The following is an 8,730-nucleotide window of genomic DNA, read 5'->3' on the forward strand; positions in this document are numbered from 1 at the left end:
TAGCTCAGGGACAATCTTCCTCAAGCGAAAAAAAAAAAGAGGAAGATTGGCAAAAGGTCTTAGCTCAGGGCTAATCTTCCTCAGCAAAAGAAAAGAAAAAAGGTACATCCAGACCATGGACTATTCAGCACTAAAAAGAAATGAGCTATCAAGCCATGGAAAGACATGGAGTAACTTTAAATGCATGTTGCGAAGTGAAAGAAGCCAATCTGAAAAGGCTCCCTACTGATGATTCCAACTATATGACATTCTGGAAAAGCCAAAACTATGGTGACAGTAAAAATATCAGTAGTTACCAGGGGTGAGAGGGAAGGAGAGATAAACAGGAGGAGCACAGAGGATTTTTAGGGCAGTGAAATTATTCTATATGATACCATAATGGTGAATACATGTCATTATACATTTGTCCAAACCCGTAGAATGTACAACACCAAGAGTGAATCCTAATGGAAGTTATAAACTTTGGGGGATAATGGTGTGTCAATGTAGTTCATCAATTGTAACAAATGTACTACTCTGATGGAGGATGTTGATAATGGGGGGGGACTATGCATATGATGGGGAAGGGCGAATATAGGAAATCTCTGTACTGTTCTCTCAATTTTGCTGTGAATGTAAAACTGCTCTAAAAATTAGTGTATTTTTTTTTAAACAAAAAAGATAAGGCACTGATCAGTATAGTGTGGGGTAAATTCAGTGGTGGAGGTATACGCTATGAGAACACAGAAAAAGAATAAATCAGAATCCTAGAGTGGGTTATTCTTCAAAAACACTGCCAGTAACTTAGCTCCAAATGGGAACAGCTACCTTCACTTTATGTTATTTTGTTCTTAAGTATCTTAACACCTTCGTGCATGCATTTCAGTCACAGACAATGCTCAACTTGAAAATGACTCTAAAAGTTTAATATCCATGGCTTTTTTCTATATAATGAAAGGTAAAGTGGCTCTTTGTGCAGGAATATAATTCTCCCACCACCTTTCCTTGTTTATTACATCACAAAAGTACAGCACACATGAGTCATAAACTCGATGACACTAGAGAGCTTGCCCTGAGGGACGCGACTTTATGTGCAGTAAAGTGTGAGTTACAGCATTTTTCTAAAGGGGTTCTAGCTGCCACTTCACAGAAATACTACCCTGCTGAGAATTTTCTCAGGAGCGTTCAGTTTTCTATAAACCTTGTGGCAGCCACAGTCAAGTCACACATTTTTCTTTTCAATTCAAAACCAGAAAACTGTTTGTAGGGTGCAAACTGATAAGTAGGAAAAAATGATCTCTAGTTCACATCATGTACCACCTTCAGTTTCCTATGGCACTATCTGGCGCAATGCAACAGAGCAGTAACTTATCCAGTTGGTAATTTTCCAGCAGACAGAAGCGCATACTGACAAATAAACATCAGAGAAGACAGGGCTTCTCCCCTAAAGAGCACGAGAGCTTCAAAAAGTGATCAACCAAACACAGAATTTACTTTCAGTTCCCACCGTGAAATCTACATCGTACGGGTCATCTCCTCTTCAACTTCTCTCTCCAGAATGCTGACCATGACGATTGTTAATATGCAGATGGATGAGGAGATTATGAAATCTGAACCCCGTAAATCCCATGCAGAGTTTGCCCATGCCCAACCCATGAAAATGGAAGCAGTAACTTCAACCTGATTCACCTACTTTTATTCAGAGACAAGGGGTTATTAATTTGGATTTGTCAAAGTTGATAAAATTTTGCTGTTCTAAAAACAGGAGGTTGGGGCCGGCCCGGTGGCATGGTGGTTAAGTTTGCTTGTTCCACTTCAGCAGCCTGGGGGTTGCAGGTTCAGATCCCAGGTGCGGACCTATGCACTACTCATTAAGCCATGCTGTGGTGGCATCCCACATACGAAATAGAGGAAGATGATTGGCACAGATGTTAGCTCAGGGCCAATCTTCCTTAAAATCAATCATCAATCAATCAGTTAGGCAGTTTATTTAATAAGGGTGAGGAACACCAACAATCAAGGTAACAAAATTTCTTCCAAGCACAGCAAGTCCCAGTTAATCACAGTGACTACCACATACACAAGCAACCCTCCACTCAGAAAGCAAAAAGACAAAAAACCCAAGAAAAAACATATTAATCTTTCTGATAAAAATTCTGAGGACCATACCTAGTATTTTTTATGAAGCAGTTCCAGTATATGACTGGAGACAAAAGAGCATTTTATGTTGAAAACACAGCATGGCTCATAGTTTTAGGCAAGAATAAAAATTAAAATAATTAGCCATGCAAATGTCCTCGGGGCTAGTTAACTCCCTGACTCTTCACCATAATTAATTACAAGCATCAGTTCAAGGTTTTGTATTTTCTTTGTGGGATCTCAAATCTTAACATAGGAAATAAACACATCTGGAGTTCCTTTAGCTATTTCATTTGCATCTTTTCCAACACACGTAATATATGTATTACTAACATAAGTATTGCCAATAATTTGCTAATATAGCAAGCAGTAGCAAATCCCAACTCTTATATCGTCCCCTCCTTTCCAGCATGTTTCCTATGTGAACCCCAATTACGAGTAACTCTTTTCTTGATTATTTTTATAAAAAGACTTTTGACAACTATAGTTATATTATTAAATACTTAAATAAGCAAATCCAGGCCTGTGTCAGTTACTTGAAAAGCAAATTGTCCTCAGTTCCTACAACCCTTTCTAAATTACAGCTACACAGAGCAGCCACTGTACAAATACATACACTGTGCTTCAAACACACTCTTACATAAGACCCTTATACCAAATACATCAAATGCCCAAGCCCATTAGGGTCCCCCAGCATCGACAAGCCCCCTCCACTCACAGTGTAATATAATGTTAATCCCTCTCTCCTACTTTAGGAATGCTTTATGGTATTTATCACAGTGTGCCTCACATTTCTATTAAGTACATATGTGCACCGCCTTCCCAGTGAAAATGCACTTTCCTAGACAGCAGGAAACACAATCTGGCACCCTGTGGCCTCCCCATGGCACTCCACGTTCATTGTCTTTGGTTTAATGCTGTCAGGAGGCTGCCAACCCCCTACCCTCTCTGCAGTCCTGTGGCCCCCAGCCCTCTGAAGGAGTCCTCATTAGTGACCATATTTTAACTCTGCAGTTCTGTCCCTATAGCTGATTAAAGCCAGAGGAAACAAACTATAAATCGCATCCTCTTCCTCAAGAGTTCTGAACCAACACATACAGGCTCTAGCTAGATGAGGGGGACACCCGACTGGTAGGCAGGATAAGTCACAGCCAGAGATGGTGTCTGTCAAAACCGACGCATGAACGGGAACTAAGCATCTGGAAGACGCAGCTGGTCTAGGGAGGAAAAGAGGAAGATGTGCAGAGAGAGAAGCGAAGATGAGAGAGCTGTGTACTCTAGACAAAAACAGACAGACAAGACAGAGGATCAGACAGGGACGGCTGATTACCCATAATTCTAGTAAGGCCTGGCGTGTCCCTTGAATAAGCCCCTTTTTAAACATAAGCTACTTTGGTAGCTTTATTTTCCTTCCAATTGAACAAAACCCGAGAAAAAGGCCCATCTTAAATGTCAGTTCACTAATACTCTCTCCCCGATCCCTTCAATCTCTGAATCCAAAGCATTTTATCCGACCACTTTCTACCTTCTATCATTGAAGTGTCTTCCCACCTACTAGAATACACATTCCTTGAAGGAAGGGACCATATGACTCATGTTTGTGTTCCCTCAACAACGGTCTGTAACACCGTGACAGCACAATAAGTGCCTGATAAATATTAATGAATATTTCTGGTTAAGATCAGAATCCACTAATTGCAAGGAAATTCAGTAGATGTGATGCTCCCACTGGGCATTATCAATGTATCTCTTAAATAGCATGACCTACATAGTATAATAATATAGTTGGATGATGAGTTTTTGAGAAAAATAAGCATCTCAATGACTTCTAGTATTATTCTTCCAAGTAGGATGTGGCAAATAATGGCATCTTTTACAAATAATAGCATCTTATATAAGAAGCCATAGATTAAGGTTAAAAACATGTTAGTATAAGGAAGATGCTTAGGAAGGATTAAGAGCCAGGCTCTCACTGAGGCTAAGAAAGCCCATCTGGCTGTTCTAGAAATATGAAAACGAGCCTACTCTTCTAGCCATAGAAACACGTTTTATCTTTAAAAGCTAATGTATTAGTACATAAATTTAACTTTAAAAAAAAAAAAAAAAAAGAGCTGAAGCAATTCCAAAGAACTAACAGCCAGGAGAGTGGCAGAGTAGAAACAATCTTACATCCATATTAGAAGGTTCTAGTTGGTAGCCTAAGTGGTTTTTCTCACTACAGCAAAATATCTTAAAACTTGGTCAGCATCAGAACATTTTCATTCTAAATTTAAAAAATTTAAAGTCTCTCTTTCTTTCTCTCTGTCTATCCAAATTAGAAATATATTAATCTCAGACAAGATGACATTTAAGTTGCTAAATACGCAAAGCTAGAAAAGACATTGGTATTTGAGAAGGCCAAGAACACGTAGTTACATCTACAGAAATATAAAAATATTTCTTTAAGACATATGTTGTCAGAGTCCTACAGAAACTTTCCTCTGTTCTCAACATTAAGGGCAAATAGGGGAGCCCTCGAAGCCCTTTTGTAATCAGGCCACCTGGGACGAGTGACTAATGCCAAAAGTCTCATTTACACAAATTCCAAATGACCAAGGATATTTCATGAACACCAAGTCAAATGCGGCCAGGAAACAAGGTTAACGGTCAGAGTAATGGGAACTGCTACTAAATCTGAAAATAATTTGCTTACTGTTCTAGTCTTTCACTTTTGAAATCAATTTTTAAGCAAATTCTCAAGGATATTTCTTTTTGGAAAAATAGGCTAGAAATTACAGAGTATTAATAAAAAGGTGTTTTAAACACATGAAGTCAATACATAAAGTCAACCTATAAAGTCAGAAGTCAATAAATAACATATGATGCTTTAGTTTGTCTTAATCAACTTACAGCTTTTCAAAAGGGATGAGAAACATATCTGCACAAGCAGCCTGGCGGAAATAATGCAGACTCTGAAGGAGGCAAGACAGAGAACTTACATTCTACAAACAAGAGTAACTAGATTTTATAAATATTGGAATGATAGGTATATGAGGTGTTCATTATACTATTTTTTCTACTTTTACATTTTCTTGAAATTTTGAATTAAAAAGAAAGTTAAAAAGATGAGTCCAGCGGAAACAAAGGCAGATTTCTTAATTTACAAAGAAAAAACTAACACATAAACAAATCAAGACCCTAACTATACACACATAAGTGTAAGTAGCATGTATAACATACACATGAAACAAAAAACATCAAAACTCAGTAGTAGAATGGTATAGCGTTAGCCTAATCATGGGATATGTTCATAGAAGATGAAATTGATGAAGCTAAAACATAACTAAAGTCGGTGTCATTTCTGAACATTCAGAGTATTAACTACAAGTTTTAAACGACTTCGACTTCAGTGCCTAAACCAAAACAGAGCATGTCCTAGAGAATATATTTCTGTTTTTGGATTGAAACAACATTCTTTCTCCTTTAAAATTTTCTGAATATATGGAAAAATCCTAGCTCAAGCTGTTGTCAATATAAATTCTTTTAATAATGAGGGATATTGGAAACAGAATAATTTAATTGAGAAAGAGATCTGGAAACCAAAAAATGTTCTCTGCTTACAATTTAATGAGGTGCTGAGAAGCAATACACAGCTGATGAAACACAACTGCAATAATGGGAAGTATGAGCAGGGTTATGTTTTCACAATGATGACCTTACATAAGAGCAAGGGATGTAAAAGGCTGCAGGGCATTAGCATATTTCCCAATAATTTGGCCCCAGTCTGTTTCTGACATTGTCTATAAATATATTGTTATCTACATATTTTCATAATCAGAGTTGGAAAATATTGTCCAAGAATCTTGTTTGATGTATAAGTCACTCTTATACCAAAGAGCTGAATATAAAAACAAATGGAGGGGGAGGGAACACCAAAATAAATAGGACAGGACACAAATGTGAAGATACAACATGTGTACACATTTACCCTAGATTCTCATTCCCTCTGTCAATTTATGGCTAATTTTCTTATTTTTAAAATATTCAATCTGTATAATTTTATTTGTCAATTATACCTCAATAAAGCTAAAAAAGAAAATATATTACAGGAAAAAAATTTTTAAATAAATAAACAGTGAAATACCAAAGTCCACAGTATTACTGCAAATACATAAAATTGAGTATGCATTTAGGAAAGAGCTAGACAGTAACAAGGTCAAATGTTAAATCAAACATTAATTTGATTAAATGATAATTATATGAAAAAATATATATCCAAACTGTTTTCATCTCTTTGAGTTCTAAATGCTATGGTTTATGCAAGCAACCCTTCTGAGTACACAGACTATTAATTCATAAAATATATCCGTATTCATATATAGGGAGCCGATACCTCTACTCAAAATTTGTTTCATGTAATCTGAATTTTTGGATCTTTCAAATATTAAAACCAGACGGCAATAGGTGCCTGTAATTTGTGGGTTAATTTTAAGCCTACAACAGTGGACAGTGCAAACAGCAAAATAACAATGGCCAAGAATGTACCAGGCTTCTACCCCAGCACCGTGGATACAGTGTACTCTCAAAGTTGGTTTTGGATTAAAAAGACCGCGTGTTGTTTCTTTTTTTTAATTTCACATTACTGTGGAATGAAAACATCAAGGTTGAGAAACAATTCTCGCCTGGGAATCCCACATTCAGTTATATATTTTAGAGCAGAAAACTGGGCAAAGGAAGTGGCTTAGTTCAAGCCATCAAACAGGCCGTTTTTGTTTGGCTCAGGCACTGACATGCTTTGTTCGGTGACCCTGTGAATCACAGACAAAACCACCGTTCATTTAGAGCAAGAAGGTTAAAAAAACAGGGAACACGTATTGCCAGCTGTGGGAAAAACACTTTGGAAAAAGAGAATATACCCATAACCGAAGAGAAGAGATGAGACGCAAAGCCACATTCCCCAGTCTAACTTTCTCAGCTGGAAATCTCTGCCAGCGTCTGAGGCTTAACCTGTTCAAAACTCCCTCCAGAGACCTGCTCCTCAGTGAGAGTTAGTGGAGCCATCAACGCCTGCTCTAAGCCCCTACCTCACCCGAGGCGCTCTGCATGTTAGGGATGCAGAGGGAGGCGGAGCCTGTGTTTTCAGTTCTCTTCTCCAAAGAGGAGGAAGAACGGTGCTGGGACTTAATTTCTCATTTAATTGGCAATATTTAACTTTTACAGCTCACACCTGTGTGTTCCTAGCATAAAAGGTGGACATGGTGTAAGACTGGTTGGGCAGCCTTTCTGGATTTCTCAGATCTCAAAGAGCAAAGGCTGGATTTGAACAGAGGTCTGTTTCATAGGGAAACCCATACTCCCCCTTCATTGCTGTTAACCCCAAGGGCTCCCTTATCACAGCATCTTGGGGTATCACGTACGCCCTCCTCTATACAATGAGGATGAGCAGGATGATCTTTCACATCCCTTTTCACACTAGCATTCTGAGATTTGAATTCATTTCTTTCCCCACTCCACCCTATCCTTGGATACAGACTCATTTTTCTAAAAGGGTCATGACCAGAAAACACACATGCTAAAAACCAATCCCATAGCTCTTACCTATCCTCCAGAATTAGACCCAAAATCCCTAGATTCACAGTCAAGACCCTCTACTTTACAGCCTCATGCCACCTTTTCAATTTTTTAAATTCTCTTCTCAATTTATCTAATTGTATATTTATAAGCTCCTTATGAAGCAAGAATGGTGTCTTGCCACTCAGCAACATGTGACACAAAATCCTATCCTGAACCATGCTCAATAACTATTTGCTAAATTGGCCTGAATTATATTTGGGAAGGAACAAGATTCTTTAGACAAAGAATTGAAATGCACTTCCAATTTTTCCTTCTCTGACCCCAAATCCTTTGGTTTAAATAGAAGAGTATTTTTTTAAATCTCATTTCACTCAAAAAAAAGAAGATAACAAAATCTGAAAATTCTCACTTTTCTTCCTAGGCTTTAATACATTTCAAGGGCAATATTATCTTACTTTCGTTCTATTTATAAGACTCCTACGTTCCTTAGGCCAATGTTTGGGTGACGTAAGAGTTCATTAAAGCGAGTGGCCACTTTAGGCTGTTAAATAATGCATAATTTGTATAGTTGTTTTCAGGTTGTTTCTGTGATGGCAGCACTTTCTGAATGTGGTATAGAATGAAGGAAAGGAAGTGTTTTCTATCAAAGGACAAAAGAGGACAATAATAATTGAGGATGTGTCTGTTGTGGTTATCTATTATTATATACAAACTATCCCCAATCTTAGTAGCTTCAAACAATAAACATTTATTATTTCACAAAGTTTCTGCAAGTCAGGAGTCTGAAGCGGCTTAGCTGAGTGATCCTGACTCTTACAAAGGGGCAGTCAAGATGTTAGGGGTGATCACACAAACGCTTGACTAGGCCACAGGATCTACTTTCAAGTGGTGTGAATGAACTGCCAGTGGCTGCTGGCAGAGCATTCAGTTCCTCACCACATGCATATCCCCACAGGGCTCCTTGAGTGTCCTCAGGACATGGCAGCTGGCTTCCACCATAGCAAAAGTATGTAAGGTAGAAACCACATGTCTTTTATGCAGAGCAGAGCCCTGCCAGGT

General features: G+C 38.1%; 1 protein-coding gene across 7 annotated transcripts in view; it reads right to left on the reverse strand.

Annotated features, from left to right (window-relative positions):
* APP (amyloid beta precursor protein) overlaps positions 1-8,730 on the reverse strand; it is a 254,504-nt gene that overhangs the window by 178,054 nt on the left and 67,720 nt on the right. The window lies entirely within an intron of this gene.

The sequence above is a fragment of the Equus caballus genome, chromosome 26 (assembly GCF_041296265.1).
Source record: "Equus caballus isolate H_3958 breed thoroughbred chromosome 26, TB-T2T, whole genome shotgun sequence".
In the NCBI taxonomy this organism is placed as follows: Eukaryota; Metazoa; Chordata; class Mammalia; order Perissodactyla; family Equidae; genus Equus; species Equus caballus.